This window comes from Erinaceus europaeus, chromosome 7 (genome assembly GCF_950295315.1).
Source record: "Erinaceus europaeus chromosome 7, mEriEur2.1, whole genome shotgun sequence".
NCBI lineage: Eukaryota > Metazoa > Chordata > Mammalia > Eulipotyphla > Erinaceidae > Erinaceus > Erinaceus europaeus.
In genome coordinates, this window is record NC_080168.1 from 88,464,790 (window position 1) to 88,485,394 (window position 20,605).

At 42.3% G+C, this 20,605-nt stretch overlaps 1 long non-coding RNA gene across 3 annotated transcripts in view; it reads left to right on the forward strand.

The window, feature by feature from the left end:
• LOC132539465 (uncharacterized) overlaps positions 1 to 18,932 on the forward strand; it is a 133,205-nt gene extending 114,273 nt beyond the window's left edge. For all 3 annotated transcript variants that reach the window (XR_009550775.1, XR_009550776.1, XR_009550774.1), the window contains 2 exons: positions 17,946 to 18,060; positions 18,788 to 18,932. This is a non-coding gene — a long non-coding RNA (uncharacterized LOC132539465). The remainder of the gene's footprint in view (positions 1 to 17,945; positions 18,061 to 18,787) is intronic.
• The last annotated feature ends 1,673 nt before the right edge of the window (positions 18,933 to 20,605 follow it).

The following is a 20,605-nucleotide window of genomic DNA, read 5'->3' on the forward strand; positions in this document are numbered from 1 at the left end:
TGCAGGGTCATAGGGTAGGTCCACTTCTATCCTTCTGACAGTTCTCCAGACTACTCTCCACCGGGCTGGACAAATTTACATTCCCAACAGCAGTGCCCTTTGTTCCCACAACCTCTCCAGAATTTGTTGTCACTATCATTTCTTTTTTTTTTTTTTTAATTTTTTATTTAAGGTTACTATCATTTCTGATGTATGACATTGTCACAGAAGAAATGAAAAGTTTGTGAATAGGTTTGAGAAGTACAATTATTTCTTTTTAAAATATTTATTTATTCCCTTTTGTTGCCTTTGTAATTATTGATGTCGTCGTTGTTGGATATGACAGAGAGAAATAGAGAGAGGAGGGGAAGACAGAGGGGGAGAGAAAGATAGACATCTGCAGACCTGCTTCACCGCCTAAGAATCGACTCCCCTGCAGGTGGGGAGCTGGGGCTCGAACCAGGATCCTTAAGCCGGTCCTTGCACTTTGTGCCATGTGCGCTTAACGTGCTGCCCTACTGCCCAACTCCCTCAATTATTTCTTTTTAATGGGTAACGAAATAAAGGCACAAAGTGACATAAAAATGTCATATCACTAGAAGGTAAAGGGATCAAATCTAAAGAGAACAGTTTTTGACTACCCCAACTCCTTTTTCACAAACTTTTCAGTGTTTTAAGAATGGCCTCAAGAAATCCTTAGAGATTATGTTTTACAGCAGCCTAATTGGTGATAAGGCAACAGAGCATAGGACTTAGAATCCTGAGGTCCTTGGTTCAGTCCCCAGCACTGTGTTACCAGAGTGATGCTTTGGTTTTTTTTTCTCTCTCTCTCTAATATTTAAAGTTTTTAATCACATAATGATTATGCAAAAATACTTTCATGTCTTTGGCTCCAGGGTCCTGGGTTTAGTCCCCCCACATCACCATAAGCCAGAGCTGAGCAGTGCTCTACTCTGTCTCTCTCCTATTAAAATAATAATAATAGTACTTAATAATAATCTGATACGGTAACTCACATGAGTAGTGTACTTGCTCTGCCATGTGAGCCATCCAGTTTGAACCCAGTCCCTCACTACAGCTGAAGTGGTGTGGTATCTTTCCCTTTCACCCATTTTCTCTTTGAAGAAGTTAAGTCAGCATGTTGAAGCCCCAGTGACAACAAGAAAAATAGAAAAAGACTCAAATTGGTCATCATCAGGGTATTAGAAAAATGAACAGAAGTGGGCTGGGATATGGCTCACCCAGTAGAGTGCACACTTAACCGTGTGGGAGGACCCTGGCACCATATGCAGAAAGGAAGCTTCATGAGAACTGGAGCAGTGCTATAGTATCTCTTCTTTCCATCTCTCCCTCTTTGTCTCTTGCCATCAAGAGAGAAGGAAGAAAGGAAGGAAGGGACGGAGGAAGGAAAGAAAAACTGCGGTTGATGAAAGCAGTAAAATCAGAATCACCTGGGTATAAAGAATCAGCGAATAGTACAAAGCACAAGGACCTGAGCAAGGATCCTGGTTTGAGCCCCCAGTTCCCCGCCTGCGGGGGGGGGGGGGGGGGTCGATTCACAAATGGTGAAGCAGGTCTGAAGTTATCTGTCTTTCTCCCTCTCTCTCTTTCCCCCACCCCTCTCAGTTTCTGTCTGTCCTATCCAATGAAAATGGAAAACATGGCTGCAAGTAGCAGCGAATTAGTAGTGCCAGCACTGAGCCCCAGAGATAAACCCTGGAAGGAAAACAAATAAACAAACAAACCCAAGAGGCAAAAAAAAGTACAACAGTGAAGTAATCTCCTATTCTTAGGGAGAAACATTAAAGAAGACGGGTTTAAAGGCTGATAAAGAAAAAATATATATGGGATGGAGGTAGATAGCATAATTCTTGTAGAAAGAGACTCTCATACCTGAGGCTCTGAAGTCCCAGGTTCAGTCCCCTGCACCAACATAAGTCAGAGCTGATCAGTGCATATTATGAATAAAAGGGTTTTACATATAATAGAATGTCACCAAGGGAAGAGACAGATGACAAGTCTGTGAAAATAATTACTGTGTTTTAAAGTATTTGTGAAAATAATTAGTATATTTTAAAATATTTACATTTATAAATGTCTCTAAAGTTTTACCACTTTAGAGAAACAATGACAGATGGTAAATTAATGAATACATAAATCAACAAAACTATAAACAGAAGTTTTATTACTGATGTCAGACTCAGTTATTTTGTCAAGAAATGTATCTCAACTTTTCAACATCAGCATGTTATCACTATAATATTTTAAAAGAGGAGGAAAAGGGAATTATCCTCAGAGATGATTCATAGTACAGGAAAGTGAATCCCTCTAAAGGAATGTGAAGAAGGAAATTATTCAGTATTGGAATTTGAGTTCATAAAGGCTGCCATGTCAGGCAGAAAAAGATGGCCAGTGGCCAACATCGTTTTATTCTTTATGTGGTCACCTTAAATCCACATGAAGGATGTATTCAAAGTTTTGCATGGAAAGAATGTTCACTGGACTATCAATTAGGTTTGAAGGAGAGAAGCACTTTTTATATGATCAACAACTTACTAGCAATCAGGCTCATAAGAAATTGTATTTACTGTAAGTCATCAATATACCCAATAAAAATATTTTTAAAAGAAAGGTCTTATTAAATAAATCCTGCCCACCCCTCAAATCTGCAATATGGAAAAACTTTCTTTTTGTTTTTAATTTCTTTTCTGGGGGTCTAGTGTTTTACAGTTAACAGTAAATACAGTAATTTGTAGATGCATAACATTTCTCAGTTTTCCACTAGGTCCTCTGCCATCATGTTCCAGGATCTGAACTCTTCCCCACCCCAACACCAATCAACCCAGAGTCTTTTACTTTGGTGCAATATACCAACTCTAGTCCAAGTTCTTCTTAGTGTTTTCTCTTCTTCTCTATTTTTCAACTTTTGCGGAAAAACTTTCTATAACAAGCATTCACAATGGAGGTCATGTGTGCACCACTAATAAATAGAAATTGGGCTGAGGAGATAAGCATAGTGTTTATGCAAAAGATTTCCAAGTCTGAGACTCTGCTTCTGACTTATTTGGAGTTTCTTCTGGGCTCCTGTCCTGATTCGTTGTGGTAGCAGTTTTATTTGCTCTTGATTTAACCTTTTTTTTATTGATGTGGTTTGTATTTTTCTGTCCTGTAGTTCTTCAGTTGTTGTGTTGTGAGTACAAACCACACTAAACTAATGTCTTTTCACAAATGAAGTCACAAACCTCAGAAAGTACAATAGCAACCGAAGCAAAGATAGATACAATCAACCAAAACTAGTTAGCCAAGCAACACCACCAGTCCAAGAACAAAAGCAAACAAAACAAAAAGAAAAAGAAAAGAAAAAAGATAAAGCAAGAATAGACAGTTACACAAACTGTCCACTATAAATTCTATAGATAGATGGAAAAGAAAGGAAAGGAGAAAAGACACACACACACACACACACACACACGGGGGGGGGGGGGAACATTCTTAGACTTCTTCCACAAGATAATTCCCAAATGAGTGCCAGTGAATACAGAAAGAAAAAAGAAAAAAAAAAACAAGTAGTGAAAGGACAGAGATTTTTTTGGATCAGCTAGGAGGAGAGAAAAAGACAGGTGGAGAAATAAGAGAGAGAGAGACAGAGAGAGAAGCAAGTTCCTTCCACAATGGATAGCACACCCAGTCACCTATCAGTGGAAAAAGCAACAACAGCTAATTTTGGTCAACCTGGAGAGAAGGGAGAAGAGATATGTACATATAACAATAATAATATAGAATAGAATAATAAAACCTTAACAGTCAGTCTGCAGGTTAGACTGCTCCAGATTGGCTGCACATAGTCCCTTCCTAAACTAAGCAAAAACAATTACAAGAGGCAAGTATCAAAGAAACTCCATAGTTAAATCAAGAGAGATAGGTTGTCTTTACCAGGCAAGCTTGAGGTCCTGATTGGTCATTGTGTCATTCAAATAGAACTCCAGTCCCCTACAAAAAGAAAAAAAAAGGGGGGGGAAGGCTTACTTGGGGAGATATCCCCCCTCTTCTTGGATGACAACCCCTGCTGAGCCAGGAATCTTGATAAAGAAATTAGCTCCACAGGAAGCCTGCCAGGAGCAGCTGGCCAACCAGCACAGGGCTGGCTTTGGTTTGGGGGTGCGGGATGAATGCTGAAGTAGCCAAGCCAAAAATCTGTTTCCTTTGTCCTTTTCAGCCTCTGTTTGCCAGTCCATGAGTGGGTTATAGGACTCTTCTTTGGTGTCACCCTGGCCACCTCCTGCTCTCCCCCTTCCCCTGTGGCCCAAAAATCCTAGCCTTACCCGAGATTCCCAGGTTGAAAGCAGCTTTGTTGTATGCTTTACATTGGGTTGTTCTAGATCTCCCCCGCCAAGAAAATTGGATCAGTCCTGCTAATTTCATGGCCCACTTGGCCCCACCCCAAAGAACCCTGGATGGTTCCAGAGTTCCAGAGTTCGAGAGAGTGCTTGGCGCTGCTGCGGGGAAGGATGCAGGACAGATCTGTGTGGTGATTGGTTTGGGTTAGTTTATGAATCATTGTTCGTGAATAAAGAAATACAGCTTCCCTGCCTAGCCGTATGTCTCTGGTCGTCTCTGTTACCCGCCCATGAAGCTAGCCCGGCCAGCTGGAGCCTCCGAATTTTTAACAACACAGCTTCCTTGCAGAGCTCACACAAGGTGTTGTCTCCAAGCTGCCATCTTGGCTTCTGAGACTCTGAAGTCCCAGGTTCAATCCCCAGTACCACCTTAAGCCAGGGCAGTACTCAGGTAAAAAATGTGTGTGTGCACTTTCGTGTGTGTGTGTGTGTGTGTGTGTGTGTGTGTGTGAATTTGTGCTTTCCCATTCCTTCTTGTTTCTTTTTTAATATTTTATTTATTATTGGATAAAAAGATAATTGAAAGGAGAGGAAAGAAACAGAGAGAGAGACCTGCAGCACTGCTTTACCACTCATGAAACTTTCCCTCTGCAGGTGGGGACCAGAGGCTTGAACCTGGGTCCTTGTATACTATAATGTGTGTGCTTAGTCAGGTGCACCACCTCCTGGCCCCTCCTTTTCTTTTTTCATTCTGCCCATGGGTGAGATCATCTGTATTCATCCTTCTCTTTCTGGTTTACCTCACCTAATATAATTACTTCAAACTCCATCCACGATGAGGTAAAGAAGATGACTTCATCATTTTTTTCCAGAAGTATTCAGTATAGTTTTTAATGTATTTATTTATTTATTCCCTTTTGTTGCCCTTGTTTTATTGTTGTAGTTATTATTGTTGTTGATGTTGTCATTGTTGGATAAGACAGAGAGAAATGGAGAGAGGAGGGGAAGACAGAGAGGAGGAGAGAAAGACACCTGCAGACCTGCTTTACTGCTTGTGAAGCGACTCCCCTGTAGGTGGGGAGCCGAGCTGGGGCCTCGAACCGGGATCCTTCCGCCAGTCCTTGCACTTCGCGCCACGAGCACTTAACCTGCTGAATATAATTTTTTTAAAAGAGAAATAGCTTTTTCTTTTGGAAAGACTTATCTCTATGGCAAGACACTGACATCAGGTCTTCATTACAGGAATTACTTTCTCTTCATGTGAGTCCCCTTCCTCTTTGTTTAGAACCCAGGCCCCTATATATCTCAGCTTTGTTTCGTGTTATTAGAAATATAGTGAAAAGACATTCCTCTTGATACAGTTTCAAGCACAGTAATTGTTATTTACTCAGAATAAAAACTCAGAAAGAGAGTTTCTGGGTCAAGGAATACACAGAAATGTGAGTTTTTAATAGCACTACAAATCATCCACCAGAGGGTTATGCCTATTTTGATTCACACCTGAAGATCATGGGTATTCCATTTTAACAGCAGTGGCCATGGTGTTAAGCTTTTTAATAGGTGACTACTTACTGTGCCAGGGATTGATCCTGGGGCCTCATGCTACCAGTCCTGCACTCTACCCTGTCTTAAGCCACTCTCCCAACTCTTCCTCTCTCCTCTCACCCCCAGCACTGCTCCACTTTGGAACATTTATAGTGATGCTGAGGATTGAACCTAGGATCTTTGAGCCTCAGATATCAAAGTCTTTTTCGTAACTATTGTGCTATTCCCCAGCACTTTTTTTTAAGTCTTTTATTTTCTTTTTTTGAAGAAAAAAAAAAGATCACCCCAGAAGGTAGTACAGTGACTAGAGCTTTGGATCTAGAAGCATGAGATTTTGAGTTCAATCCCAGCATCACGTACGCCATGGTGATGCTCTATTTTATTTCTCTGTCACGTTACAAAATTGTTTTTAAAAAATGCAATTAAGGGAATCGGGTGGTAGCACAGCGGATTAAGCATATGTGGCGCAAAGCGCAAGGACCAGTGTAAGGATCCTGGTTTGAGCCCCCGGCTCTCCACCTGCAGGGGAGTCTCTTCACAGGTGGTAAAGCAGGTCTGCAGGTGTCTACCTTTCTCTCCCCCTCTCGGTCTTTCCCTCCTCTCTCCATTTCTTTTTTTTTTTTTCCTCCTCCAGGGTTATTGCTGGGCTCGGTGCCTGCACCATGAATCCACCGCTCCTGGAGGCCATTTTTTTCCCCCTTTTGTTGCCCTTGTTGTAGCTTCGTTGTGGTTATTTTTTATTGCCCTTGTTGACGCAATTCGTTGTTGGATAGGACAGAGAGAAATGGAGAGAGGAGGGGAAGATAGAGAAGGGGAGAGAAAGATAGACACCTGCAGACCTGCTTCACCGCCTGTGAAGCGACTCCCCTGCAGTTGGGGAGCCGGGGGCTCGAACCGGGATTCTTACGCCGGTCCCTGCGCTTTGCGCCGCATGCGCTTAATCCACTGCGCCACCGCCCGACCCCCCTCTCTCCATTTCTGTCTTATCCAACAATAACGACAACAATAAAACAACAAGGGCAACAAAAGGGAATAAATAATAAATAAATATATTTTTTTAAAGTTTAAAAAATTCTGGGGAGTCGGGCTGTAACGCAGCGGGTTAAGCGCAGGTGGCGCAAAGCACAAGGACCGGCATAAGGATCCTGGTTCGAACCCCGACTCCCCACCTGCAGGGGAGTCGCTTCACAGGCGGTGAAGCAGGTGTCTATCTTTCTCTCCTCCTCTCTGTCTTCCCCTCCTCTCTCCATTTCTCTCTGTCCTATCCAACAATGACAACAACAATAATAACTACAACAATAAAACAACAATGGCAACAAAAAGGGAATAAATAAATTAAATAAATATTAAAAAAAAAGTTTAAAAAATTCTATTAAGTGGCCACAGAGATTATTTAGCAAATAGAGTGCATTCCTTGCATGTGTGAGGTCCAGATTTCCATCCGTGGCATTGTACATGCCAGAACTATTCTCTAGTGGTCCGGGAGATAGCGCAGTGGATAAAGCATTGGGTTCTCAACCATGAGGTCCTGAATTCGATCCCTGGCAGCACATGTACCAGAGTGATGTCTGGTTCTTTCTCTCCTCCTATCTTTCTCATGAATAAATAATTTTAAAAAAGAACTATTCTCTAGTCTCTCTCTTTTAATTTTTTTATTTTATCAGTGACTTAATATTGACTTACAAAATTGTGTGATATCAGGGATATAATTTTGCACTGTTCCTACCACCAGAGTTCTGTGTCCCCATTCCTTCCCACTGGAAATTGTAGTAGTTCTCTCAAGGCCACAGATATGGGTTGACTATTATTTCAGTGGCTTTGGGATTGATTATCTTGTGGATTTGATTCCTGATGAATCCTTTGTTGCCTGCCCTTCTGTACTCTTCTCTGGTTCTCAACTTCAGTATGTTCTAATCATTCTTCCTTTTTTTTTTTTTTTTGCCTCCAGGGTTATTGCCGGGGCTCAGTGCCTGTACCATGAATCCACTGCTCCTGGAGGCCATTTTTTCCCTTTTGTTACCCTTACCTCCCTTCCACGGAACTGTTTTGTAAATGCTTCTTTACTAGTTTAGTGGCATCCACCAGCTTTACTCTGAGACACACACACACACACACAAAATTTAACTTGTTTTTTTTTGTTGTAAATAATGTACATACTTTCAATTTTTATTAAAAGAAATATACTTTGATGTGCTAGCAAAAAAAAAAACACCCTATATATATTTTTTTGCCCATCTTATCCATTGTCCTGCCTTCCCTTCCTTTCTAAGTCACACCTACACCTATTACTACTTCTCAGTGTCCTTCCTTTTACCTTATTCTCTCTCCAGGTCCTGATGGAATTGGAGCTCAGAGCCCTCTGGTCGTCTTCTTCTATCATTTCTCCCCCTCTGGGCCTATGAACCAAAATTCTTTTTTGGGTGCAGAAGGTGGGAGTTCTGGCTTCTGTAATTGTTTCTCAATTGGACATGAGTGTTGACAGGTTGATCCATACCCTCAGCCTGTTTCTGTCTTTCCATAGTGGGGTAGGGGTCTGGAGAGGTGAGGTTCTGGGACACATTGGTGAGGTTGTCTGCCCAGGGAGTCAGGATGGAATCATGATAACATTGGTAACTTGGTTGCTGAAAGGTGGTAAGGTATAAGGCAGGACAAAATGATTAATAAACGGGAACAAAATAGGAGTATAATAGATGAAAATAGGGATCTTGGGGTGGAAAGAATCTAGGAAGTCTTATTTTAGGTATATTTCTAGGGACCCATGACTTTAGCAGTTTTTGCTTGAGTTTAATAACTAACATGGAGGTAGACTAAAAATACTGTCTGGGAAGATAGTGTCAGAGTTGAGAATAAAACTAGAAATCTGGATCAGGGCAGAGAGTATCTCCCACACCTGAAGAAAAATTTTTTTAAAAATTTTTATTTATTTTTAAATATTTATTTATTCCCTTTTGTTGCCCTTGTTGCTGAAGAAAACTTATGAATAAAATTAACTGTTTATCCTATCAACCTGACCCGGGGTTAGGGTTAGGGGTTAGGGGTTAGGGTTAGGGGACCCAGGTTCAAGCCTCTGGTCTCCACCTGCAGAAGCAAAGTTTCATAAGAGGTAAAGCAGTGCTGCAGGTCTCTCTGTCTCTTTCCTCTCCTTTCAATTATCTTTTTATGATCTTTTTATCATGTTTAGCACAGGAGCGTGTGTAACCCTGAAGTCCCTGACAGTTGAGCTTGCAGTCTCTGTTCACAGCTGGTAACACTCTTGCTCTTGTTTCAGTACCAGTGTTCCTGGAGTTACAGGGTAAGGTGACCCAGCCTCCCTTAGGAAAGTGTCAAAATAAAGAAGTAACCCTTTAAAAATCAATGTCAAGACTCAGGAGATGCCTCATCTGACAGAGCACGTACTTTACCATATTCTAGTTCCTAGCACCACATGGGAGTTTGATGCACAGGAGAATCTTTACAAGCAGTGTAGTGGTGCTGTAGTGTCTCCTTTTCTCTGTACTTCTACCTCTGTCTCTCCTCCCCGTTGCCTCTTTTTGATTGAAATTGAAATGGGGGGAGAGCATTGCTCAGCTTTTGAGAAAAGGTGATGCTAGGGATTGAACCTGAAGTTTCTAGGACCTCAGAAGTACAAGTTGGTGCCTTATCAAGCTGAGCTCTTTCCTCAACCTCCTAGGTAACATATTAGACAATAAATCTAGCCTCTCTGTGTTGGTTTGTATGTCGGTCTAGCCTCGTGGGCGGGAGACAGACAACCAGAGACTCATGGCTGAGCTGTACGCAGTATCTCTTTATTCATGTGGAATGCAGCACAAGCCAAGCTATCTCTAATCACCATCCTGTTCTTATATATACTTGCCAAGTAGGGTGGAAACAGGATGTGATGTAGAGAGGGTGGAGCAAAAAGACAGTGGTGGAAATCAAGGTGACTGCGAGAGGGGGCGGAGCAAAAAGACATCATGAACCAGTGGGGATTAAACCAATGCCCTGGAGGCAGGGTGGTGCTTAGTTAACAGTGGTTATGTAAATAGAATACTGTGTTAAGCAGGGGGGATTAAACCAATGAAACAGAAGGGGTTTTAGAATCAGAATTTAGAAGCATACCAACAGTTTGTATGCAAAATTATCTAGTCATTTACCCAATCTTGTTTTTCTATTTTATCCATCTAGCAACTAGGTAGGGGCACTCCATAAGGAGAATTTGGCTTTTCCACATATCACTAAGGAAAGAAATAAAGCACCAACCATGCTCACAATTGCCCTAGGAACTGTGTGTGTGCCCTCTCAGGAAATTTTATTTTATTATATTTTATTTTATTTTTTACCAGACCACTTCTAAACTCTGTTTCTGATGGTGCTGAGGACTATACCTGGAACCTCTGTTGAAGGTCTTTTCTGCCAAGCCACCATACTGTCTCTCCAGTCTTCATGCAAAAATGTTATAGCTAAGGATCATGAAGCAAATTTCAGAGAATTGTTCAGGCTGCCCTGGGTCAGTCATGACATGGCTCTAAAATCAGTGTCAACCATCCACGAAGCTGCTTCAGAAATTCCTTTCCCTCTTCCTGAAGCTGTTTACAACTCATTGTGATTTTTTTTTATTATTCAGTTAGTTATTTATATTTCTTTTAATAGAGAGGAGCCATTAAGCACACATGGCACAAGACGCAAGGACCGGTGTAAGGATCCCAGTTCGAGCCCCCAGCTCCCCACCTGCAGGGGATTCACTTCACAAGCAGTGAAGCAGGTCTGCAGGTGTCTATCTTTCTCTCCCCATCTCTGTCTTCCCCTCCTCTTTCCATTTCTCTCTGTCCTATCCAACAACGACAACATCAGTAACAACAATAACCATAACTACAACAACAAAACAATGGCAACAAAAGGGAAAATAAATATTAAAAGAGAGAGAGAGAGGAAACAGAACACCTCTCAGCATCAAGAATCAAACCTGGGACATTGGGCATGAGGGGACTATGCTCTATCACTGAATTATCTCTGTAGCCCAGTCTTGCTAAGCCCCCACTTCCCACCCCACCCCAGTTCTTCTCTCTGAGAACTAAAGGCTGCTTATCAAATTAATTTGAAAGCCATCTGTCTCCAGGTTCAACCTGAGAAGCTCTTCCTACTCCACCTCCACTCATCCTCTGTGCACACTTGATAAACATGCATTCCATGGGAAACTCCCAAAGAAGCTGCTTTCTCTTCCTTTCTCCTGAAGAGTATGAATCCTAAATCCAACTATCACCAAGCTATCAAAGTACAAATGATAGAGTTTAAGGAATATGAATAGCTGTAGTCATGCAGTAAAGACTGAAAAAACACAAAGGGCTAATATATCCTTTTCAGTAGATGGCATTTCTCTTCTAAAACTCTCCATGATAGCATTTATTCGATTTTAGAGTCCTGTAGCTAGCAAACTGGACAGGGGCATGATTCATCTATTCATTTATGCTCACTTTAGTGTTGAGAGCAATTTCTGCAATTGAATCAATTGTCTCATGAAACAAACTTGTCGTTATGGCCACCAACACAAATGGGTTAGAGGTGCCTTGGGCATTTATTTTGTAGGCACTCATCATCATCCCTCTCTGGTTCCATTCAGAATCTGAAAGGGGAAAATCTTTGTAGTTACAATGAATTTTCTTTTGAAACATATAGTATCTAGTTGTTGATTCTCTGAGTGAAAACCTCTGTGGATTATAACATTTTTCTTATTATATATAGCCTCTTCTGTTTAGAGATGCAAATATTTCACTATTGTTCCATGTGAAATAGCCCTTATTAAGGTTACTGGGTGGTTGGATGAAGGAACTCAAGTGGTAGAGCATCAGACTTGCATGCCTAAAGTTTCTGGTTCAGTCTCCTTCCTATACCACATATATCAGAGTAGTGTTCTGGTCTCTCTCTGTCTCTCTGTCTTTGCCTCTCTCATAATAAATAAGATCAATCTTTAAAAAAAAAGTGGGGGGGGGTCGGGCGGTGGCGCAGTGGGTTAAGCGCACGTGGCGCAAAGCGCAGGGACCTGCGTAAGGATCCCGGTTCGAGCCCCTGGCTCCCCACCTGCAGGGGAGTCGCTTCACAGGCGGTGAAGCAGGTCTGCAGGTGTCTATCTTTCTCTCCCCCTCTCTCTGTCTTCCCCTCCTCTCTCCATTTCTCTCTGTCCTATCCAACAACAAAGCAACGTCAGCGATGGCAATAATAACCGCAACGAGGCTGCAACAACTAGGGCAACAAAAAGGGGGAAAAATGACCTCCAGGAGCGGTGGATTCATGGTGCAGGCACTGAGCCCAGCAATAACCCTGGAGGAAAAAAAAAGTGGGGGTTGGAGTTCAGAGGAAGTAAATTGGCACACCAGGTTTAGTGCACATGGCGCAAAGCACAAGGACGAGCCTAAGGACCCTGGTTATGACCCCCGGCTTCCCACCTGCAGGGTGTCACTTCACCAGCAGTCTTCACCAGCCTGTCTTTCTCTTCCCCTCTCTGTCTTCCTCTCCTCTCTCAGTTTCTCTCTGTCCTATCCAACAACAACGACAAAATGGAAAAAATGGCCACCAGGAGCAGTTGATTCACCATGCAGGCACCAAGCCCCAGTGATAACCCTGGAGGCAAAAAAAAGTTTGCAGCCCAGAAGTACAAAAATAGCTAAAGTGTTAAACTCTTAAGCATGAGGTACTGAGTTTGAGTTCTGGCATTTCTTAAGCCAGAGTGATGTCATGCCTTTCTCTATGTCTGTTAAATTAAAAAAAAAAATTTAATGAGAGATAATTACATTGTATTCCTGTGGAATCTACCCTTCACAATGGCTAAATTTTCATGTTGCACTTTTTTTTTATATAAAACTTTTTTTAAACCAGAGCACTGCTTAGCTCTCATTTGTGGTGATGGCGGTGGTGGGGCAGGGGAAATTGAATCTTGGACCTTAGAGCCTCAAGTATGAGAGTCTGTTTGCATAACCATAATGCCATTTCCCCCATCCATAAAACCATTTCTTTTCCTTCGCTTGTGTGGAATTTTCTTAGAGTTGAAAGAAAAAAGGCATTTTGTAAATGAAAAGAGAATCAGGAAGCAAAGAGAATAAATAAGATCCTAATTCTGGGAGGAGTAAGGTTCAAAGTGTTGTACTAGCAGTAAGGTGATATATATATATATATATTTCCCTCCAGAGTTATCTCTGGGGCTCAGTGCCTGCACTACAAATCCACTGCTCCTGGTGTCATCTCTTTTCCATTGTTGTTGTTCCTATTGTTGCTGTTGCTGCTGTTGCTGCTGTTGTTATTGGATAAGACAGAGAGAAATGGAGAGAGGAGGGGAAGACAGAGAGGGGGAGAGAAAAACAGGCACCTGTAGGCCTGCTTCACCGCTTGTGAAGCAACCCCCTGCAGGTGGGGAGCTGAGTGCTCCAACTGGAATCCTTAAGCAGATTCTTGCACTTCACACTATGTGCACTGAACTCAGTGTACCACTGCCTGACCCCCCCCATATATATATATATATATATATATATAAACTTTATTTTTACAGAGAGATACAGAGGGAGAGAGAGGGTGGGAGTGAGAAGGAGGGAGGAGGAGGAACACCAGAATACTGTTCAGCTGTGGCATAGGGATGTGTCAAGGACTGAACCTGGAAAAGTTGATAATTCTATAGGATACTGGAAGACACGGACATATTAAACACCCATTGTAGGGGCCCAGTGGTGGCACATATGCATATTTATTCATAATTTGGCCGCCTTCTTCTTCTAGCATTTGCCCTTCTTCCGTAGCCAGTCAACAGCGTCAGGTTGAGCCTGATGTAAAGTTTCGAGACCTCCTTTGAATCTGGAGAGGTGGCAGTCGTTGACTATGTGGGTCCTAGTCTGTCTGGAGCCGCAGGGGCAGTTCGGGTCATCTCTGGCTCCCCAGCGATGGAACATAGTGGCTCACCGGCCATGGCCTGTTCTATAGCGATTGAGGAGGGCCCAAAATACAGTATTTATTGGGTCTGGGTGGTGATTTACTCAGTAGTGTGCAAAAGTTATCATGTGCAAGGTCCCAGGTTCAAGCCACCAGTTCCCTCCTCTGGGGGATGGTGAAGCTTTATGAACAGTGGAGTAGTGTTTCTATCTATCAGAAGTACAGTAAAACTTATTATTTTTTTTTTGCTTCCAGGGTTGTTTCTTGGGCTCGGTGCCTTCATGAATCCACTGATCCTGGAGGCTATTATTTTCCCCTTTGTTGCCCTTGTTGTTTTATCATTGTTGTGGTTATTGTCGCTGTTGTGGTTATTAAGGGGAAAAGAAAGATAGACACCTGCAGAATTGCTTCACTGCCTGTGAAGCAACCCACCTGCAGGTGGGGAGCGGGGGCTCAAATCGGGATCCTTGCGCCGGTCTTTGTGCTTCATGCTATGTGTGCTTAACCCACTGCTACCTTCCGACCCCCAAAACTTTTAAAATAAATTGTAGAAACACCAGTTGTAAGAAGTGAATTTGTTTGTTTGTTTGTTTGTTTTGTGTTGTTGTTGTTGTTTCCAGAGCACTGCTCAGCTCTGACTTATGATGATGTTAGGGACTGAACTTAAGACCTCAGAGCGTCAGTCAGAAAAGTTTTCCTGCATCAGCATTATGCTATCTCTCTAGCCATATGCAGTAAATTGGACAATTTCTGTTGTTCAAAGTGATGTCAGTATCACTGTAAAAATCGTCTACTTTCTCTAGATATGTCTCCCTTATGTCTTCTACCCTATTTGATTGCTCTTTGCAGAATTAAAATTTTTGAGAAAGTGCTACTTTTGTTTGTTTTGTTTATCAGATTAGAACACCAGGGATAGGGATTACGAGTGAGAAAAGAAGGACATTTTAGGCTTCATGAAATTAACCAAAATCAAGTCTGAGCAGTTACATGTGTGCCCTTACTTTCAAACCCTACAGCCACATGGAAAGGGCTAATACAACAGGGGAAACTGGTACTGTCTCTACTTAAATGAGAAAGTGGTTCAGGAGTGGTGAAATCACATATATTTAAGATCTCAGCTCTGCAAGCAAACAAACAAAAGCCCCAGATATGTCTTGATTTGTGTTGTCACCCTTTTTCTTTTCTTTCTTTTCTCTTCTCTCTTTTTTTTTAAAGATTTGAGGGGCTAGGTGGTGGCATATCTGGTTAAGTGCACACATTACAGTACACAGGACCCAGGTTCAAGCCCCTGGTCCCCACCTGCAGGAGAAAAGCTTCACAAGTGGTGAAGCAGGGGTGCAGGTGTCTCTCTGTTTCTCTTCCTCTCTATCTTCTCCTCCTCTCTCTCAATTTCTCTCTGTCTGTATCCATTAATAAATAAATAAATATATATATTTTAAATTATTTATGAGAGATTGAGATGGGAAAAGAGAGAAAAGAGAGAACCAGAGCATCACTCAGGCACATGTGATGCTAGGGACTGAATCCAGGACCTCGTGCTTGAGAGTCTAACACTTAATCTACTGCCCCACCTCTGGGGAGCCACAGTTACTCTTCATCCTGTAGCCTTTTTTAAAATTATTATTATTATTATTTATTTTAGAAAGAGACACAGAGAGACATACTAGAGCACTACTCAGATCTGGCTTATGGTGGTACTGGGGATTGAACCTGGGACCTTGGAACCTCAGGCACAAATGTATTTTTACAAAAATATTTTATTGTCTCATCTACATGTCTTATCTGTCTATCATCTATCTATCTATCTATTTATTTATTTTTGTCACCAGGATTGTCACTGGGGTTTGTTGCCTGCACAATGAATTCACCACTCCTGGTGGCCATTTTTTTCCTTTTCTTTTTTACTTGATACAATAGAGAGAAATTGAGAGGGCGAAAGGGAGATAGAAAGAAAGAGAAACACGTGCAGTACAGCCTCACCACTAGTGAAGCTTCCCTACTGCAGGGGAAGCTTCCCTACTGGGGACTTGAGCCTGGATCCTTGTACTACTCAGCCTTTCATATATCCTTTCTTAACTCATATCATTTCTTTCCATTATACCAGAGCATCCTGTGATTTCTCTGCTCTGACTCTTGCCATGATCCCATGTATAGTCCAAGGTGCTCCTTCTTCTTCTAGTGTTTGCCCTTCTTCCGTAGCCTGTCAACAGCATCAGGTTGAGCCTGATGTAAAGTTTCGAGACCTCCTTTGAATCTGGAGAGGTGGCAGTCGTTGACTATGTGGGTCATAGTCTGTCTGTAGCCGCAGGGGCAGTTCGGGTCGTCTCTGGCTCCCCAGCGATGGAACATAGAGGCGCACCAGCCATGGCCTGTTCGATAGCCATTGAGGAGGGCCCAATCATAACGTGCTAGGTCAAAGCCGGGTTGACGCTTGCAGGGGTCTGTGATGAGGTGTTTGTTCTTTACCTCAGCTGACTGCCAGCTCTGTTTCCAAGAGACTGGAACAGAGAAGTTCAGTGTAGGCATAGGGGACCAGATTGGGTGACGAGACGTCAAGCGTTGGACAGGGTGGGCGAAGATATCCGCGTATATTGGCAGGTCCGGTCTAGCGTACTCCCAAATCCCTTATTCTCCAACCTTGACTTGTCTAAATTTTATCTAATAAGGAGAGGCTTTCCAGGCATGTTTAGTTGCAAAATCGTTACTTCCCCACTTTTTTTTTTCTTTCCTTTTAATTAGATGCACTTCTAGTGGCATTTCAGGTAGGCAGAGCTGGCAGTGAAGAACAGGCCACTGAGCAGGAGGGCTCTTCAGATGAGACAGATAACAGAAGTCACAACTCAGAGGCTTTTTTGTTTTTACAGTATGTTTCCTTCTCTGCTTCTGAACAGGAAAGAAACATGGGAGAAATAGTAGCAGAGATAAATTTGCATAGTCGGCATCTCTTAAATGCCAAGAAGCATACTGAGTAGGGACAGTGAAGGTGATGTGGAAAGAAAAGGAGTCTTTAGATCCGTACTGCCTATGCCTTTGATCACTGACTGACTCCTGGGGAAATTGATTTTAGGAGCGCTCCAAGTAGAAAAGTGCCTACAAAGTAATTTCTAAAAACACTGGTTTATGATAATAGGACCTCACATACATTTAGAGAGCGACCACAGCTCCAGAGCTACCTCAGTGCAGTGGTGCTCCCATATTGGGCTGGGTTTCCACCTGGCCACAGGCATAGCAAGACACCACCCTACCCAGTCTCTCAGGCCTTTGTCTATAAGTGTTTTTGTTATTGTATATTTGTTTGTTTTTACCAGAGCACTATTCAGCTTTGGCTTATGATGATGCCAGGGATTTAACCTGGCAATTTATTTATTTATTTATTATTCATTTATTTATGTATTTATCTTTGCTTCCAAGGTTATTGCTGAGGCTCGGTGCCTGCACTATAGATTCACTGCTCCTGGTGGCTATCTCTTTTCTACTGTTGTTATTATTGCTGTTTTTGTTGTTGTTGCTATTATTGTTGCTACTGCTGTTGTTGTTGGATAGGACAGAGAGGAATGGAGAGAGGAGGGGAAGACAGAGATTGGGAGAGAAAGATAGACACCTGCAGACCTGCTTCACCACTTGTGAAGTGACGCCCCTGCAGGTGCAGAACCCAGGCTCAAACCGGGATTCTTGTTCTTCACACTATGTGCTCTTAAGACTGTGTGCTACCGGGAGTCGGGCTGTAGCGCAGCGGGTTAAGCGCAGGTGGCACAAAGCACAAGGACCGGCATAAGGATCCCTGTTCGAACCCTGGCTCCCCACCTGCAGGGGAGTTGCTTCACAGGTGGTGAAGCAGGTCTGCAGGTGTCTTTCTCTCCTCCTCTCTGTCTTCCCCTCCTCTCTCCGTTTCTCTCTGTCCTATCCAACAACGACGACAACAACAATAATAACTACAACAATAAAACAACAAGGGCAACAAAAGGGAATAAATAAATAAAATAAAATAAATTAAAAAAAAAAGACTGTGTGCTACTGCCTGCCCCCTGGAAATTTGTTTTATTAATTCTTCTTCTTCTTCTTTTTTTTTTTTTTTTTTTTTTTTTTTTACCAGAGCACTGTTCTACTCTGGCTTATGGTGCTGCTAGGGATTGAACATGGGACCTTTCATGCCAGCATGAAAGTCTTTGCATAATCACTATGCTTCCTCCCCAGCCCTAGAGATTTAACCTGGGACCTCTGATCCTCAGGCAAGAAAGCTGTTAAGCAAATCACAGTACTATCTTCCTGACCCCATCTCAGTTCTTAATCATGATGGTGAATTTCAAAGGTAGGAGATGCTAGTTTTCTTAGTCATCCTCTTGATAACATTTTCTGAAGTAAGAATTAATTATCACCCAAAGGTAACTTCTAAGCAGATGACCTTATTTGTCTTTGTCTTCTCCAAATTATGCATATGCCAAAACAATGACATCATCTCAACTCAATTTCCATTTTTATTGCAGTATGACTGCTTTACGTATTTTCCAGATGAATTTTTTAAATTGGAATTCTGCTAAAAAAAAGAAAGAAAAGTAACAATTTATAGATATTCCCTGATAAGTAAAAGAGGTGCTTCTGTCTCTCTCCTTTTTTCACTTTTAGTCTATTATCAAATTATATTCAATGAAACATCAGTGCATATTGAATTGCTGACAAATAGTTACAAAGTTTTCTTTCAGATGTCTTTATTAGCTAAGCCACTAACTCAGACTTATAGCCAAACTAGGTTATATCACAATTCATTTGTCTTTTGTGTGTCTTGTCACAATTGTAATCAATTATGCATGTGATTATTTATGTAAGCTTTTTGTTTTCCTGTTCAACTGTGGGTATGTCTGAAGAATTTTCTGTCATGTTTATCACTAGACTTTACCCCCATATGATTATAACCCAAGAAACATAATAAGCCTCATAAATACAGTTATCATATGTTGGGTAAACAAATGATACCACTAAGTAAACTCATTGTGATAGCTGAGCAGTGCATTTGAAGAAGCCATTTCCTTCCTGTTAAGGGAAACCAGCATATACTTGAAGACTCAGTTTTCCTTGGACTGAATTTACAAACATCTGGCGCCCGACGTGTCCCGCACTCACGCCTGGCCTGAAGTCCAGAAAAGCCGCCCAGACACAGGTAAGTGGCAGCCGCCTGACTCTGTGGCCCTGCGTTTCCCCTCACCATGGGATTTTTTTCGTTTTATGAGGAGGTGTCCCAGACATTAATTCCTTCTCTCCCGGGACAGGTTTTCACTCTCAGAGACACTTTATTTTTCGCTACACTGTGGGTTCTCATAGCTATAATTGCCACTTACAAGATATGTACAACGTGGTCTGCCATGAAGATAAGCGACCTTGAGGCTGAGAGACAAGAGTTAAAGCACATGTGCTTAAGACTTAGATGCCCTAAGCAATCAGTGGCTAGACCCAAAAACTCCATTCCCACAGACGCATACACGTGTTCGGAGGCTCCTCCTCTGACCCCGCCCCTGCCACCCTGGGTTCAGCTTCTCCTGAGGCTTCCACTTCTCTGGCCCCACGTTGGGCGCCAGATGTTGTTGTGCGTGGGCCGCGGAGAAGAGGGGGGGTACAGAGCGAAGAGGAAACACAAATCTTTATTTGCACTGGCACCTCAGAGTTGGGTGCTAGAGAAGCAGGTTGGGCCACGTGGAGGTAGCAAAAATGGCCGCCTCACGCAGTAACCTTTCCTGTGTCTGAACACCGGAGTGAAGCGCTGGCAAGAGAACGAGGTAGGGAAGAAGAAGGGCTTTTATAGGAGTAGCTTTTGCGAGAATGGGAAGGGGGAGGAGTAACCATAGCACTCCAGGATAGGATGATAACTCTCGTGAGAATGGGAGGGTGGAGGAGTAACCAGAGCACTCCAAATATCGCGGGGATATAGACAATGCCCTGAGGGCACAACATGGCTGAACAAGCACTCCGAGAATGTCCCAACTCTTGCCGGAATTAACAGTAGCCTGAGGGGACAACATGGCAGATGTGACTGCATCGGCACAATTTCCCAGCAGAATAACAGATTATATGGTCCAGTAACATTGTTATCAATTCATCAAGACAGCATGTGCTTTGGTGTTTAATTGCTCACCTTTAGAGTCAGGAAGACCTGAGTTCACATGGTTAATGGCTGCCCCCATGTATAAGCTATGGGATTTAGGCAGTGTGAACCTGTGTGATGTAACACCAATCCCTTTCCATAAATTTGCTGTGTAATTAAGTGAAATGATTATGTAATCCTTCAGATAAAGAGTAAACAACTAGTAAATGCTAGCAAGTATTATCAGCTAACATTGAATCCAAAAGAATCAACAGAATGATAGTCTGTCTCTCTTAATCTCATGTGCTTAAGCAATCCTTGACTGAATATTTCTAGTAAGTGTGAGAAATGAAGAGAATTTATGCTGATTGTTAAACAGTCGTGGTTTAGACACCAATGAGTGTGTCTAAGCACATCTTTTCTGTTAAGAAAAGTGTGCTGCTTTGTCGTGTACACAGCACAGGTTTGAGCATTAGAGAAAGCTTCAGTGCTATGGTCTCTCTCTCCCTCTTTGTCTCAGTCTCTCTACCTGAAAAAGTCATCCTGGAGCAGGGAAGTCTTAGTGATGGGAAAAAAAAAATTAGAAGAGAAAGGAAGGAAGGAAAGAGGGACTTGGCTCCAGAATAATACAGTGGTTTATAGAAAAAGAATTTCATGTCTGAGACAGGTCTCAGGTTTAACTCCAGCACCACTGTAAATCAGAATTGAGCAATGTTCTTGTAGAAAGCAAAAGGAAAGAAGGGAGGGAGAGATAGCATAATGGTTATGCAAAGAGACTGTC